The 18323-nt window shown below is 36.8% G+C and overlaps 1 protein-coding gene across 1 annotated transcript in view; it reads right to left on the reverse strand.

Annotated features, from left to right (window-relative positions):
• Positions 1-15813: 15813 nt before the first annotated feature.
• pdgfba (platelet-derived growth factor beta polypeptide a) overlaps positions 15814-18323 on the reverse strand; it is a 65384-nt gene continuing 62874 nt past the window's right edge. The window contains exon 7 of the mRNA XM_061983869.1: positions 15814-16496. The gene's annotated coding sequence lies outside the window, so the exon portion shown is untranslated. The remainder of the gene's footprint in view (positions 16497-18323) is intronic.

Genomic DNA, 18323 nt, shown 5'->3' on the forward strand with positions numbered 1-18323 from the left:
AAAGCTTTTTACAAAAATCTACTACTCTGCTTGCATGTCAGCAGACTGGGGTAGATCCTGCTGAAATCCTATGTATTGAATGAATAGAGAATCCTTTTGAATCGGGAAAAATATCGTTTTTGAATCGAGAATAGCGTTGAATTGAAAAAAATCGATTTTGAATCGAATCGTGACCCCAAGAATCGATATTGAATCGAATCGTGGGACACCCAAAGATTCACAGCCCTTATACATACCTTTGGAGGACTCTGAGTTTGCTGTCAATTGAGATAAGAAATTATTACTTTGAAAAAGTAGTTTTATACTTGTGAGTGTTGATGACGCAGCTTTGCATCAGTTGATATTCTAGTTTCAAGCATGTTTTACTCAATATAGGTCATAACATCTCATCATCAAGCTGTAATATCTTACTGAGATCATTTAGGACCAAAACCCTTAAAACAAGTACAACACTCTAACATAAAATCTGCTTAGTGAGAAGAATGATCTTATCAGACAGAAAATAAGCAAATATCACCCTTATTTGAGATATTCAATCTTTCTTAGATTTCAGTTTTTGCAGTGTATGCAACGTTTTGACCTATTATAATGCGCATTGTCCCATGTCCTATAACAAAGGAGTTGTACTATACATCTATTAACAAGCTTATTGGTGTGTTTAGTGGGACAGGCGAAAGTTAAGTCGAAGAAAATGCGATAGTTTATAAGTTCATTGTTTCTGTGCGGCCCGGGAGCAAATGCATCACGGACTGGTACTGGTCCCTGGACCGGTGGTTGGGGACCACTGGTGTAGACCAGTGGTTCTCAAATGGGGGTACGCATACCCCTGGGGGTACTTGAAGGTATGCCAAGGGGTACATGAGATTTTTTTTTTAAACATTCTAAAAATAGCAACACTTCAAAAAACTTTTATAAATATATGTATTGAATAATACTTCAACAAAATATGAATGTAAGTTCATAAACTGAACATCAAATCAAGTAGGCTATTCCATTCATTACCATAAACCCAGAGTTTCCCCCATGCCATGATGGTTTGACCATCACTAAAATGTCTGTCAAAAATAACTGTGAAAAGAAATGCAACAATGCAATACTCAGTGTTGACAGCTAGATTTTTTTAAGGACATGTTCCATAAATATTGATGTTAAAGATTTCTTTTTTTGTGAAGAAATGTTTAGAATTAAGTTCATGAATCCAGATGGATCTCTATTACAATCCCCAAAGAGGGCACTTTAAGTTGATGATTACTTCTATGTGTAGAAATCTTTATTTATAATTGAATCACTTGTTTATTTTTCAACAAGTTTTTAGTTATTTTATATATTTTTTCCAAATAGTTCAAGAAAGACCACTACAAATGAGCAATATTTTGCACTGTTATACAATTTAATAAATCAGAAACTGATGACATAGTGCTGTATTTTACTTCTTTATCTCTTTTTTTTCAACCAAAAATGCTTTGCTCTGATTAGGGGGTACTCGAATTAAAAACATTTTCACAGGGGGTACATCACTGAAAAAAGGTTGAGAACCACTGGTGTAGACCACAAGGAAGTGTTTTAAATGTAGACAAAAAATCATCTTAATATGACCCCTTTATATATCCTGAATAAAATTGTATTTTAAATCAAAATGTCCTAAAGGTAGCTTGTTATTGTGCAATACTAAGGTATTTAAAAAAAACAGTGGAGCACCGCTGCTGATCGCTAACTGAAAACTAGAACTGCTAATCCCTACCTAGACCCTAGCAAAGCTAATTTCTAGCTGTTAACTAAAACGCTAATCACGAGCTATCTTAAATGCTCACCAGAATGTAATGATATAATCATTTATTCATACTGTATATTGATTTTAGACCTGTAAGGTACAGTGAGTAGGGTGGCCATGCCAATGCTGTTTATGAACTATATACTACAGTGTGTTGGATCACTGTTATTTTGTATTTAAAGGGGAACATTTTCACAATTTCAGAAGGGTTAAAACCATTAAAAATCAGTTCCCAGTGGCTTATTTTATTTTTCGAAGTTTTTTTCTAAATTTTACCCATCACGCAATATCCCTAAAAAAAGCTTCAAAGTGCCTGATTTTAACCATCGTTATATACACCCGTCCATTTTCCTGTGACGTCACATAGTGATGCCAATACAAACAAACATGGCGGACAGAACAGCAAGCTATAGCGACATTAGTTCGGATTCAGACTCGGATTTCAGCGGTTTAAGCGATTCAACAGATTACGCATGTATTGAAACGGATGGTTGTAGTGTGGAGGCAGGTAGCGAAAACGAAATTGAAGAAGAAACTGAAGCTATTGAGCCATATCGGTTTGAACCGTATGCAAGCGAAACCGACGAAAACGACACGACAGCCAGCGACACGGGAGAAAGCGAGGACGAATTCGGCGATCGCCTTCTAACCAACAATTGGTATGTGTTTGTTTGGCATTAAAGGAAACTAACAACTATGAACTAGGTTTACAGCATATGAAATACATTTGGCAACAACATGCACTTTGAGAGTGCAGACAGCCCAGTTTTCATCAATTAATATATTCTGTAGACATACCCTCATCCGCTCTCTTTTCCTGAAAGCTGATCTGTCCAGTCCAGTTGGAAATGCATCTGTTTTGAGTGTCGCAGGATATCCACACATTCTTGCCATCTCTGTCGTAGCATAGCTTTCGTCGGTAAAGTGTGCGGAACAAACGTCCAATTTCTTGCCACTTTCGCATCTTTGGGCCACTGGTGCAACTTGAATCCGTCCCTGTTCGTGTTGTTACACCCTCCGACAACACACCGACGAGGCATGATGTCTCCAAGGTACGGAAAACAGTCGAAAAAAGTGAAAATAACAGAGCTGATTTGACTCGGTGTTTGAGAAAATGGCGGATTGCTTCCCGATGTGACGTCACGTTGTGACGTCATCGCTCCGAGAGCGAATATTAGAAAGGCGTTTAATTCGCCAAAATTCACCCATTTAGAGTTCGGAAATCAGTTAAAAAAATATATGGTCTTTTTTCTGCAACATCGAGGTATATATTGACGCTTACATAGGTCTGGTGATAATGTTCCCCTTTAAAGACATTTAAATATGTGGAAAAATTGGGGGGAAATAAAAAAACATTTAAAAAAATGTCTAATCAACTAAATTCCAGCACATTGTGGCGAAGGATGACTGTAATGATGACTGTAATGTACTAAAAGTCGAACATCACGGCTCATACCAACACAAGGTTGAATTAAAGGTTGAATATAGCACGTAATGCGAGCCTTGACGCAGAAGCTTCAACTAGCCTTTATTTCGAAGTTTGCAGCTTCACTCTATCGCAAAGGTATTTTTTTTATATGCCTATTCTATGTATTTTTTGGCCTAAATTAAGGATCTTTTAAACATAAAAATGGCTGAATTAACTGAAAAATATCAATACCACAGTGGTGTTTGCCACTAGATAAGAGCAAAGTGTTTTTAGTAGAGGTGTTGAAAAAGATCTATTCACATCTAAATCGCGTTTTTTATTTATCGCAATTCTAAATTGATTCGAAATTTAATTCATTGTTTTTTTCAAGAATACATTTTTGGATTAAAACATTAAACAATTATTACTGATATTACGTTTGTTTTATTATTGTTAGTATTAGTATTATCATTATCATTGTTATTATTATTATTATTATTATTATTATTATTATTGATACGGTTGCTTTCATACATTTTTGGTTTTCCTTTTTTTGGTATTGTATATAAAGTATATAAGTATTGTATTTTTCTTCTCAATGGCTTTGTACATTTTTACTCTAGGTATTGTAAAAATGGGATTGGGTTGTAGTAGGGGTTGCTCTTTTTTTCTGTTATTAGATTGATTAAAATTCATCGTTTTTGTAAAAAATTGTAATTGTAAATCATTTGTAAATAATAAATAAAACATTTTTTAGGCCATCGCTGCATGTGTAAATCGTATGAGCAGTCAAGAGGAGCTTTTGCAACTTGTAACCTGTTTTGAAAAGGTTTTTAATTGCTGTACATATACAGTACTAACTAGTACATTCCAAAAATCCGGCCTATAGGGAACAGTTGAAAAAAACTTGGAAGAGACAATCATTTTTGCAGCAGAGTCCTACAAACCTGAGAGTATTGTCATATAGATGATCTTTGACTATCTTTCTTGCAGTAGGTCCTTAAAAACAGCACAGCGATATATATATATATATATATATATATATATATATATATATATATATATATATATATATATATATATATATATATATATATATATATTTATTTTTTCATATATAGTAACACTGGCAATACAAAAATCAAACATCCAAAGTAGAAAATGTTGGTTCTCAGGAATATACAAAATAAGAATAATAGAGAAAAGAAAAGTCCTGAGCTGTCTGTAAATGTGGCTCCCAAAACAATTTAGTTGAAGAGCCCTGCTTGATTTGATGAAACAATTGTAAATGTTGTGTGTTGTTTCATGTCTAGTTGGCTCTCATGATGTCATAAACAAGGTTTTTATGCTCTGGTTTTCAAAAATACGACCGAAAATTCCCTCACCACGGTCAAGCCTAAAACCAATTAACAGAGAAGAACAAGGGATTACTGTAGTGACAGAAAGGTCAGATGCAGCTTTGAAGTTACTTTCAGTCCGCCTTTTTTCAACCATTTTAGGCAAAATAAATTCTCAGAAATGTAATTTTTTGGGAAAAACAAAATCCATCGGATTTTATTGAAGACATCCATCCATCCATTTTCTACCGCTCATATTCCGCCATTTTTTTTAGCATAGATTTGGGCTAAAAATCAGTTCAAATTTCTAAAGTTTTCCTAAAATAAAAATCACTGTATTGCTTGAAGCCCTTTAAAATGCCAACCCTCGTGATTTCCCAGAATGCCCATGAGGCAGATATGCTGAAAGAAGATGGCACGGAAATAAGACTCATGCAGATCATGAATCCCACTTTACTCTTTTGGCATCTGAAAGACTAGCATTGGATCTGATTGAAGCCTCCTGGGCATGCCGGGAAATTGGGATGGTTCTCTGACGTAGAACCGTTTTTTTTAAGCCTCGTGTTCTTGTTTTGTAACGACAACATGACTTTTCTTAAAATGTCATTTTGCCTTTTCTTGTTTTTGGAAATGACAAACTGTTTGGCAGCACGTGTTGACGCAGAAATTTGCTCCAGAGAACAGGGCGAGACACATGGATGTAGTTTGAGAGGGGTATGGGAATGGGATTTGTTAAACATCCCAAATTAAAGTTACTCTATTAAATGACAACAAGTCAAACACTAGTACCAGGTGGAAAACGGCCGCTCATGCTGAAGCTTTTCCCTTTAGACCGCCCCCACAATCTCCTTTTTGCCTTTCTTGGGCTGCCTTATTGCCAACGTGACAATGATTGACAGCACGCAGCAGCTGACCAGATGCAAGATAAGAGCGAGTTGACCTCCACATGGTGATATGAGTTATGAACAAGTAAGACAAATAAATCAATCCAACTAAGAGGAGTCTGGTGCTCTACTAATAGTCAGAGGTGGGTAGTAACGCGCTACATTTACTCCGTTACATCTACTTGAGTAACTTTTGGGATAAATTGTACTTCTAAGAGTAGTTTTAATGCAACTTACTTTTACTTTTACTTGAGTATATTTATAGAGAAAAAAACGCTACTTTTACTCCGCTACTTTTATCTACATTCAGCTCGCTACTCGCTACTAATTTTTATCGATCTGTTAATGCACGCTTTGTTTGTTTTGGTCTGTCAGACAGACCTTCATAGTGCCTGCCTTACTGGTGACGTTTCATTCCGTTCCACCAATAAAATGCAGTCACTAGTGACGTTTGACTCCGTTCCACCAATCAGATGCAGTCACTGGTGACGTTGGACCAATCAAACAGAGCCAGGCGGTCACATGACCTGACTTAAACAAGTTGAAAAACTTATTGGGGTGTTACCATTTAGTGGTCAATTGTACGGAATATGTACTGTACTGTGCAATCTACTAATACAAGTTTCAATCAATCAATCAAAAGTGTGAAGGAAAAAAGACACTTTTTTATTTCAAACGTACATCCCGTCACAAGCCTAAAGACTGACTGCACAGTTCCTGTCTTCACAATAAAAGTGCCACTCCATCGCGCCTGCGCTTTCAAAATAAGAGTCTCCGAAAGCCAGCGCAAACAAGCTAGCAAGCTACGGAATTTGCCGCCAATGTATTTCTTGTAAAGTGTGTGAAAACGAATATGGAAGCTGGACAAATAAGATACCAAAAACCAACCACTTTCATGTGGTATTAGACAGAAAGGAGGAACTTTTTTTCTCCTGCATTTGAAAACGTGGACGTTAAGCATTGCTGTCTGATTACAATCAATGCAAGTCATCAGAATCAGGTAATACACCAACTTATATTCTTGTCAACATGAAAGAAAGGAATATATGTGTTAAACATGCATGTATATTCATTAAAACACCTTAAACATGTAAACAAAAACGGCAAAATAAATAAATATAAATGATATACTGTATATATCAATGTATGTGTGTATATATATATATATATATATATATATATATATATATATATATATATATATATATATATATATGATATGTGTGTGTATGTTACTCATCAGTTACTCAGTACTTGAGTAGTTTTTTCACAACATACTTTTTACTTTTACTCAAGTAAATATTTGGGTGACTACTCATTACTTTTACTTGAGTAATAAATCTCTAAAGTAACAGTACTCTTACTTGAGTACAATTTCTGGCTACTCTACCCACCTCTGCTAATAGTTAGCTAACTTGTTGACTTTGTGCCTGATTTACTAAGATCCAAACATCACGCGGTAAGCAGTGTGAGCAATATATAAAATAGCTTGTACTATTAGTGGCCGTGTTGCGTGCAATTTACTAACTCTGCATGTGCAATCATAAAGTGGTGCAGATCGCACTATTTAAATGAGGATTTTGCGTGTACTGTACGGAGCATCATTAAATTCATTCTTGTTTCTGGTTGTCGTTTTTATATCTGGTACTTTTTGGTCACTTAGAATATTGTTTGTTTTTGGTACACTTATGTGGATATTGTAGGCCACTGGTTCTTTGTTTAATTTTTGCCAAAAATATATATCTATTTTATTTTGCTTTTTTTTATTTTTGTTATGAACATTATTATGTAAACTCCAAAATTGTGTTTTTTTTGTTTTTTGTTGTTGCTATTTTTGTATTAAAAAAATGTGTTATTGATCATGTTGTACTGCATTGTAATCTTTTGTTTTGGTGATTGTGTGATGTTTTTTGCCTGGAGCCCAGGAAGAATAGTCTCCACTGCGGTGTAGACTGTAGGGATCCTTAATAAATTAAATAAATAAAACTAAATCACCACGGAGATGCTTATTTACTACATTGTGGAGGGGGGCGTGGCCTGCGGGCCTGCGGGCCTGCAGCGAAGCGAGTTGTGCCAGGCCCGGCCTCGAAGTCAGCGACAGGTGCGTAGATGGCCCACCTGGGCCTTGTTATATAATCACCTGCCACTCTGTATAAGCAGCAACAGGGAGGAGAGACGTTGTGGAAGCTGGAGCAAGAGCGCGAGCGAGAGCAAGATACAAACAGAAAACTGCTGCAAAGCAACCTGAGAACATATTGCAAACTAAAACTGTATTGTGAACCTGAAACCGGGTTCTCATGTCGGTGCTTGGTGGTCCGAAGAACCCACTGGGGGGCAAACCTCCACATGCACATTCATGTTATCCTTCTCCTACCTGCCGCATTTTGCTATGTTTTCAAACTTGCAGGAGACATCCACCACTTTTTATGAGCATTTTAGAAGCAGTGCATCTACAATGACACCACTTTTTTCCCCAAATTTTACACCTGAAGGTGCGCTAACGAAGAGAGGCTAAACCTACTCCGCTCAAGACACAAAAAAATGTATACTCAAAGAAATTATTTTCACATAAGAAGTATTTCAATAATATTGTGGAGGGAAAGTGCGATCAGCGCGCCTGCAGGAGCAAAAGTCACCGCCGCTGTCCATGGTACTGAGGATGAGCAGCAGGGGCGGGGCATGTGCTGACGGCGAGACACAGCTGGCAGGTGATTAGATTTCACAGGTGGTACGTGTTAATCTAATCATCTGTTGTCTTTAACAGTAAGCGGCCGGGAGCAGAGCAGGAGAGAGGATTGGGAGTGACGGCAACGTCACGACATGCCGAAAAACATTTGGAAAAATCTTGTTAATTGTGTTATTTCTTACAAAAAATGAATGATCTAATAATTGGTTTCCTATTCATACTACTCCAAAACATACATCTAATCCAGTGGTTCTCAAACTGTGATACACAAACCATATCGGGGTTCATCATTCATTATTTAAGTACAGTGTTTTATTTTGATGTATTCAAACACAGACTTACTGTTCAAATTGTGTGTAATGAAACACTGGCCAAAAATATAAAAAAATACTTGGTAAATAAAACCTCTGCCTTGCTTTTAATGAACAATTTGGCCTACTACGCCTGTGTTTTTTTGTTGCTCATTATGGTGGTACTTGGAGAGCCAAGTGTTCTCTGAGGTGGTACTTGGTGGAAAAAATTTTGAGTACCACTTATGCAATCCATTCAGACCACACCCCCTTCAAGCCACACCCCCTGTATTCAAGCCAGGTGCGCGCCCCCCCCCCCCCCCCCCCCCCCACTTTAGTCCCTGGTGACATGTATGTACATATGGAAGCATTTAATATGTGGTGTATTTAGACGTATATTTATGTTATTTTTACATAACCTCACTCTAACACAGGGGTGTCAAACTCATTTTAGATCGGGGGCCACATGGAAAAATCTACTCCCAAGTGGGCCGGACTGGTAAAATCACGGCACGATAACTTAACAATAAAGACAACTTCAGATTGTTTTGTTTGTTTAAAAATAGAACTAGCACATTCTGAAATTGTACAAATCATAATGTTTTTTTTTTTTTTTACACTTACATGTTGCGGTTAATAGTTTTCTACCTTTATTTGTCGTTATTTATACTTTCTGAATAAATGATGTGATAATGTTCATCAGTCAACTCATTGGTGTTCATTTTCAATCTATCAAGATAAAAAATGTATATCAAAATCAAATTACAGGATGTTATTTATGTAGTTTGCTCAATTTCCACGACTGGTGTACTAACATCATGTGGTTTATTTTGTACATATGTAGCATCATCTACAAAGATACAAAGAATTGCTATTGTGACATCCAGTGGACACATTTAGAACAGCAGTTTCTTTCATTCAAAAATTTCACGTTAATTTTTATACTTAGCAAACTCATCCCGCGGGCCGGATAAAACCTGTTCGCGGGGCTGATCCGGCCCCTGGGCCTTACGTTTGACACCCCTGCTCTAACATAACTCTAATAACCACAAGAAGATGAATTCCTGTTGAAGCACAAGAAAGATGTTGAGAAAAAGATTCCAATTGGCTTTAACTGATGTTTAGTGAAACATTAATGCGCTAAAACAACCATCATGTGTGTGTGTGTGTGTGTGTGTGTGTGTGTGTGTGTGTGTGTGTGTGTGTGTGTGTGTGTGTGTGTGTGTGTGTCCAAAAAACTAAATGTACCAGTTGCATTTGGGTCACATTTTAAATCATCCCCCATACACACAAACACTTCCTCTTTCTCAGTTTCTCAGTTATTGTTATTGACCAGAAATATGTGCTGTCACACATCTTTTTTCCATTTCTTTTTTTTGGGGGGTTGTGTCAGGTTTGTGCAAGACATTTCAGCAGCCTGTGCTCAAGCTGGAAAAAAAGGCCACTTTTCGTGAAAATTATTCATAAAATGATTACTATTAGAGATGTCCGATAATATTATCGGCCGATAAATGCTTTAAAATGTGATATCGGAAATTATCGGTATCGGTTTTAAAAAGTAAAATTTATGACTTTTTAAAACGCCGCTGTACGGAGTGGTACACGGACGTAGGGAGAAGTACAGAGCAGTTGCGTCTCCCAGTCATACTTTCCAACACTCCCGAATTTCAGTGCCCCTCCCGAAAATATCCCGGGGCAACCATTCTCCCGAATTTCTCCCGATTTCCACCCAGACAACAATATTGGGGGCGTGTCTTTAAGGCACTGCATTTGCGTGCCGGCCTAATCACATAATATCTACGGCTTTTCACACACACAAGTGAATGCAACGCATACTTGGTCAACAGCCATACATGTCACACTGAGGGTGGCCGTATAAACAACTTTAACACTGTTACAAATATGCGCCACACTGTGAACCCACACCAAACAAGAATGACAAACACATTTCGGGAGAACATCCGCACCGTAACACAACATAAACACAACAGTACAAATACCCAGAACCCCTTGCAGCACTAACTCTTCCGGGACGCTACAATATACACCCCCCACCTCAACCTCCTCATGCCTCCCAAAAAATAATGCACTTTGTGACTTCAATAATAAATATGGCAGTGCCATGTTGGCATTTTTTTCCATAATTTGAGTTGATTTATTTTGGAAAACCTTGTTACATTGTTTAATGCATCCAGCGGGGCATCACAACAAAATTAGGCATAATAATGTCTTAATTCCATGACTGTATATATCAGTATCGGTTGATATCGGAATCGGTAATTAAGAGTTGGACAATATCGAGAAATCGGATATTGGCAAAAAAAGCCATTATTGGACATCTCTAATTACTATGATACAGCAGGAGATTTTCCCCTTATATAGTAAGCCAGTGATTCTCAAACTGTGCTACGTGTACCACCATTGGTACAGAGGCTCCATCTACTGCGGGGGTCTGCAACCGAGTGGCTCCCTGGAGAGTTTTTAAAAATGGAAAAAATGTGGGGGAAAATATATGTTTTGTTTTAAAATGGTTTCTTTAAGAGGACAAACATGACACAAACCTTCCTAATTGTTAGAAATCCCACTGTTTACCTCAATCAATTGGCGAGCGACTTTTTATTATACTCATTACAGGAGTCCTTGAACTCACTGTAGTTTGTTTACATGTATAACTTTCTCCGACGCTGCCACAGAAAGACGTGTTTTATGCCACTCCTTTCTTTCATTTTGTCCACCAAAAGTTTTATACTGTGCGTGGACGGTGTTTTGTTTTCCTATATTCAAACTCAGTGTTATTGTTCAAACTGTGTGTAATGTTACAGTGGCCAAAATATTAAATATACTTGTTAAATAAAACCTCAGTTTTCTTTTTAATGAATACCTAGGCCTACTACGCTACTGTATTTTAATGTTGGTCATCATGGTAATACCTGGAGAGCAAAGTTTTTTCTGAGGTGGTACTCGGTGAAAATTTTTTGAAAACGCCTGTAGTTAGCAATACAAACTCAAATCAGCAAATTTAATTAAAAAAAAATGTATACAGTTCACACATTTTTTATTTTACTGTTTTCCGACAGATTTGACGCACAACCAGAATCACACCGATAATATACCAAAATATACAAATAGTCTTAGTATTTTTTTTTTTCTATGTTTAAAACACTTCCTTGTGGTCTACATAACATGTAATGGTGGTTCTGTCAGGTTCAAACACTGTATAGGCCAGCATAGAGTATAGGCCACATGTGCAGACTTAGGCAACAGCAACTCTATGAAAGAACCTACTCAAAAACCTTAGTTACTGATTCTAATCATCACCTGCCCGTCTAGCTGGATCAGGCCCTATATATCATCCACATCCCATGTGCAAGATGGGAAGGTGTGTGTAAAGCATTGTGTGGAATATTTCGCAAAAACTGTGAAGCAGAGTCTATGCCTAATATTAGGCAAATCTGCACAGTGGTTTTGTTTACTGTGTGTAGACTTTGTTAACTGTGTGAAAATGTAAAATTTAGTGTGTAAGCAATTGGAAAAAACTGTAATAATTTTTTTAATCAGATTAATCACACTTTTGAAATTGGATTCATCATGATTCATCACAGATTATTTATAGTTTTAGCTGTTTGCAAATGCACCAAATCGTTGAGTTTAATATGTTGGATTTAATCAAATAAAGGGTTTGTATGTTCTCTATATCCAACATTATGTATTATTCTAACTGACCTTTTTTGTAACACAGTTAGTTGACTGAAGTGTACTTTTGTAATTATTTCCCCATATCTCTGCATAATAACTTAGACATGGTAACACTCGCGACCAGTAAAGAATGTGCAGTGATTTTTGGTGTAGATTAGAACACATTTTGCTTTATTCATTATAGAAATATTTGATGCCATTTTGTGTTGTACATTTGTATATGATATTTCTTACCTAGGCCTTCAGAGATGTCCTCGTTAGTCCGACTTCACCTCTCAAAATACCGTAATTTATGTCACCACATGAACACGGCTGGAGATACCATACAGAAACCCACTTGCACACTACTGAGTATTGGACCCTTCAATAGTGTACAAAATTGTCTATTTTTCGGCGCATTTAACATTCAATAAACTTGCTTCAGCAATCAAAACTTATCCTACGTTGTACTGTCAAAATGAAAAAAATTGTATAAAACTAATGAACATGATAAAATTTGAGAAATAAAATATTTGAACTCACATTAGACGCCGTATAAGCCAGTGGTATTGCTCGTTGATTTGTTTGAAAGTGACGGGCAAACCATTTCACCGCCGGGACAGCTTAGCTAGCTACCGTTGTCGGCCGACCTCGTCTCACAAGATGTAGTTTCTGTTAAATATCCTTCTTGAAAATAGCCTTGCAAATATATATCTGCCACCTAATCGACGTTTTGCTCTCTTTCTTTGCGGGTTAAAATAGTGAGTACCGGTGAGTATTTCTATGGCTCCGGTGCTACTTCCTGTTTTCGCAACTTGTGATTGGATACTCACTTGGGACTCCCAAGTGAGTATCCAATCACAGGACGCGTAAAAGCTAGAAGGTCTTACTGACAACAACTCGTGATCTGATTGGCTATGGCAATTATCTATCAACTGTATGTGTCCGTTCACTTATAGTGCACGGACGCCCGCATTGTTGATTCTTAAGGCCCCGGGCAGATTTGGTACAACATGGCAACATAAGATAGCTGAATTCTGATTGGATACAAACTAAAATTAAAACCAACAGCACTGGAAGGAGCATAATATGACATGAGGAGAATATGAATACTTTTAGATATTTAGGGAAAGTAAATTCAAATTTAATTTAATCTTTAATCTTTCCAGGTCATTTGATCATCTAAAAATGTGATTTCTGTCACATAATGGCAGGTGCTTGAGCACCACCAGGGGTCTAGCTGTGCATGTGGTTGGGTCATGTAGTGGTTCACATAGCTGGGTTTCATGTGCATAGCACGCGCTTCATTTAAAGTCATTTGACCCCAAGTGAACTATAGGATAGGCTCCGCCTACTGCTGTGATCCCAAATCTTTTTTTTTTTTTATCACAATGGGGAAAGTGATAGCAGTGCATATTTTTACATTCACTAACTAAAGTAAACATAATGAAAACATAAAAATTATTGATAAATATTACATAGTGGGCACTAACGATTGCACTATATAGATAATGATATTATATTAATCATATATTAGGAATGTAGACCCCCTCATGTGTGTACTGTGCAGCATGTCATGCACGGTCGTGACTATTCCAACTTACTGAGGTGTCAATCAAGCTTGACATGAGTGACTTCATTAAGTCGACCTCAAGTGTGCGCGTCTGGGGAATGCACTGTCGGTGCTGAGTCGTGATTCTTGGGAGAGCGAGAGAAACCGCTGACTGAGCAGTTTTGTTTTTTTTCACCAAGGTCCCCATAACGTGACTGATTGCTTCTCCTGAGCAGGCGATTTTGATGAATGTTGCTTCATCTTCCTCGCGGCCGTTCATCATCCGTCCATTCCTGACTGACACACGCACACACACACACACACACACACACACACACACACACACACACACACACACACACACACACACACACACACACACACACTTGTATTTGCTACCTTCTTGAGACCTCCGAATAATTCCTAACTTTTCAGGACCACCTGGATATATAAAGATTTGTGTTTATAACAATAATATATACATACTATGCAAATATAAAAAAGCATGTGGTGAAAAATGAGTTGGAATTTCACAAGAAAAAGGTCAACATTTTTACAAGAAAAACTGAACATTTGTGCACTGTTATGATAAAGTTTGGAATTTTTCTCAAAACAGTCACAATTTTACAAGAAAAAGCTTAACATTTTGGCAATTTTAGGAAAAGAGTCGTAATTTTACTCGCCAAAAGTCACCATTTTATAAGAAAACTTTAAAATGTTGGCAATATTAGAATAATAATCGGAATTTTACTTGGCAAAATTATGACAAGTCATAATTTTTCTCAAAATATGTCACTATTTTACAAGAACAAAAAAATTAGCAGTATTGTGATAAATAAATTTTTAATGACGAATGTCATCGTTTTGTATTAAAAAGTAATAATTTTACATTAAAAAAGTTATAATTTTACGAGAAAATATTGCATTACAGAAACAGAGAGAATATGAGGAATTGTTCCCGATTTTATAAGAAAAAAGTCAACACATTGTGAGAAAAAGACTGCTTTTAGTTACATTTTTTTGTTTGTTATTGGTTTTTAATCTTCATTATTTACTTCAAGTTATTACAGTATGTCTCTATATACATATTCATTTAATTGTTTTTATTAATTTTGGCCAAAGTGGTCGATACTCCCAGAGATGAGTGCCATGTACACAACTCGCTGCCTAAAGTGAGTACACAACATCCTGAAGGACAGACATCACCCAGCACATGGCCTCTTCAACCTGCTACCCTCTGGAAGGAGGTATAGATCGATTTGCGCCAGGACCACCAGAATGTCTCACAGTCTTTATCCCCAGGCTGTGAGACTGCTAAATGAACAGCCTGCCCCTTTGCTGCACCGGACCATCTTATTACCTCACTCTTCACCACCTCAATAATTGTGCTCTGGACATTGCATTGCTGCAACATCAACGTAACACCCATCAGACATCTGACTGTTCCCACCCCCACGTCCCTCTATTCGCCATCTTCCTAACAATGCTAAACTGTAAACTACGGCCAACCTGCACTTCAATGCAGTTTCTATGCCGCTGGACAAAGCTCAAACAAAATCTCGTTGACATGTATGACTTAAGTGTTATTATGACAATAAAGGAATTGATTGATTGATTGATTGGGGTCGCGTATCAATTTCTTACACACACTTGTTATTTCATATGTTGACCAGAGGGGGAGCACTTTAAATTTTTACACACACTTGTTATTTCATACCTTGACCAGAGGGGGGGCACTTTTAAAAGTGACACACAGTCAATTTGAAAAATCCCTCCTTTTTGGGACCACCCTAAGTTTGATAGATTTCACCACCAATGCAATTGTTTCCAAGATTTTCTGGACCATGATTTATGTCCTAACTTGTTCACCGGTCCTCATATGGAAGGTACTTTTCCTTGTCGATGTCTCAAGAAGGGTAAAAATACAAGTACACACACACACACACACACACACACACACACACACACACACACACACACACATACACATACACACATTAACATACACACACACACACACACACACATGCCCTCATCTCACTTTCACCATATGATATTCCTCTGTTGACATGTCCGTTAGACAGTTGCCACAGCAACCAGGCAATTTTGCTGACCCCCGCCCGGACTGCATAGATTAGAAATCACACACACACACACACACACACACACACACACACACACACACACACACACATACACACAGCGGGTGATGTCTGTTGAAGTTTTCTTTATTTTCTATGAAAAATAACATTCATGACAGTTACAGTGTACAACCAGTAGTTCTTTTGACCTGAAACGGCAACAATAATAATAATAACAATAATTACACTTGAGAACCAAAGGACTTCATTGTCATCCTTTTTTTTTTCTTCCTTTTTAAATAAGTTAAGAAATAAAACCTACTCGCTAGAAGCTTTTACACGTACAGTGTTGGCTATAACTGTCTCACAGCGTTTCTAAAAGCCTCGTCTTTAAGACTGCTTTTTGTTTATGTACGATGAGCATATGTGGGTTAAATGTGTTTGGGATTTTTTTAGAACTTGGTTTTCCATGTTATGTTTGATGGCAGTAGTACAAAGTGAGTGTTTTAGAAGGCGCACCCGTACAGTCTCTCTCCAGTTATCCAGTCCTTCAGGTCCAGTTGAAGTCCCAGGCATGAGGTGCACCTTAATGGAGCCCAGAGCGAGTCAATCCAGTGTTTAGTGTGACACGGTTCCTTAAAGGAGTTCTTAAGATTGCACTTTATGTTTTAGATTCGTCCACCGGCGTCCATTTGCACTTGTCCCCCAAAGAATCCCATAAGTCCAGTGTATCCAGTGTGTGTCCAGTGCGTCCATACACCCTTTGGGCGCTGGTTTTCTGGCCGACAACCTTTGGTTTGCTGCACAAGTCCCTGTTGGAAGAAGAGCCATTGTTAGTGTGCTGAACATGAGTTTCCATGGCATCAGTTATAGCACTTGATTGTTGTTGTCCAGAAATAATATGTTCTGTCATTGAACCTCCCACCAGGAAGTTATGTTTTTGTAACATTTTTTAATATTTTTTTTTAAACAAGGGCCGTCAAAATAAATGCTAGAGCGCAGGGGTGTCAAACGTACGGGCCGAGGGCCGGATCAGGCCCGCGAACAGGTTTTATCCGGCCCGCGGGATGAGTTTGCTAAGTATAAAAATTAACCTGAAATTTTTCAATGAAAGAAACAGCTGTTCTAAATGTGTCCACTAGATGTCGCAATAGCAATTATTTGTATCCTTGTAGATGATGCTACATCAGTCGAGGAAAATGAGCAAACTACATAAATAACATACTGTAATTTGACTTTGATATTATTATTTTTTATCTCGATAGATTGAAAATGAACACCAACTGATGAACATTATCACATCATTTATTCAGAAAATATAGATTTGTACATTTTCAGAATGTGCCTGTTCTATCTTTAAACAAAGAAAACAATCTGAAGTTGTCTTTATTTTTAAGTTATCGTGCCGTGATTTTACCAGTCCGGCCCACTTGGGAGTAGATTTTTCTCCATGTGGCCCCCATCTAAAATTAATTTGCTCTAGTGCGCAAGTGTTCAACTCAAGGCCTGGGAGCCATATCTTGACCACCACATCATTTTGTGTGGCCCCAGAAAATCTTGGATATATTATGCCTCAGTGAAGTTTTGTTTTTTTCTATCTATCTATCTCCATTTGGACAGAAAAAAAATACACATACTGCATACTTCAATATTGTCTAATAACAAGGAGTGTCAAAAAAAATTAATTTTTTTCGAATGAATCGCGATTCCTCTTTGTAACCTATTTGATAAAAAAAAAAGAAGTTTAAAAAAAATATATATATATATTTTTATTTTATTTTATTTCTTCAATAGCTACTCAGGCAAATCATATAGTTGATGTAGACACCCTTATCTGCTGTACATATTTACTTTTAGAAAAGAGAAGTGTGCAATACTTCTCTTGTTGCCTTATTTATATTTGACTTTATTAAATGTTTGGGTAGAATTTCATTAAACAAAACCTGTTTTCTTTTAAGTAATAAAGAATTGTATTATAGCAGTTATCTATTTATGTAGTTACAGTAATCATATAACTGGCACCCGATGTTATTAAAAAGTATGGGTTTAGAATCCAAGATCGTTTTGAATCGACAATCGATTTTGAATGGATTCCCAAAAATTCACAGCCCTACAAATTGCGCACACAAATATTATGTTATGATACATTCCAAACATTTTTTTTTTCATTAAAATAAAAAAAAACTTAAATATCTATTTGAATTGTAATTTTGAAGCATGTAAACCATTAAATTGGACACTGCAAGAATTACAATCGATTTTACGGTAAACAAAAAACAAAACTGTCAGCTTCAATCCAGAATTTTACTGCAGGAAAAACAGTGGTGCTGTTTTTCTATTTACAGTAATAGACGGTAAAAACAAAAAACACAGATTTTATGGTAAAAAAAACTAACAAAAAAAAAATAGCAGCACAGTTGCCCAAATTTTACTGTAGAAAAAATTATTTACATGCTGTAAACATTTTTTACAGTGTACAATAAAAATATAAAATAAAACAAAAATTAAAATTAAAAATAAAATAAAATTTGATAATCGATTAATCTGTCGATTATTACGTCGATTAATCGATTAATAATCGGATAAAAGAGACAAACTACATTTCTATCCTTTCCAGTATTTTATTGAAAAAAAAAACC

The sequence above is a fragment of the Nerophis lumbriciformis genome, linkage group LG25 (genome assembly GCF_033978685.3).
Source record: "Nerophis lumbriciformis linkage group LG25, RoL_Nlum_v2.1, whole genome shotgun sequence".
NCBI classification, from domain to species: Eukaryota; Metazoa; Chordata; class Actinopteri; order Syngnathiformes; family Syngnathidae; genus Nerophis; species Nerophis lumbriciformis.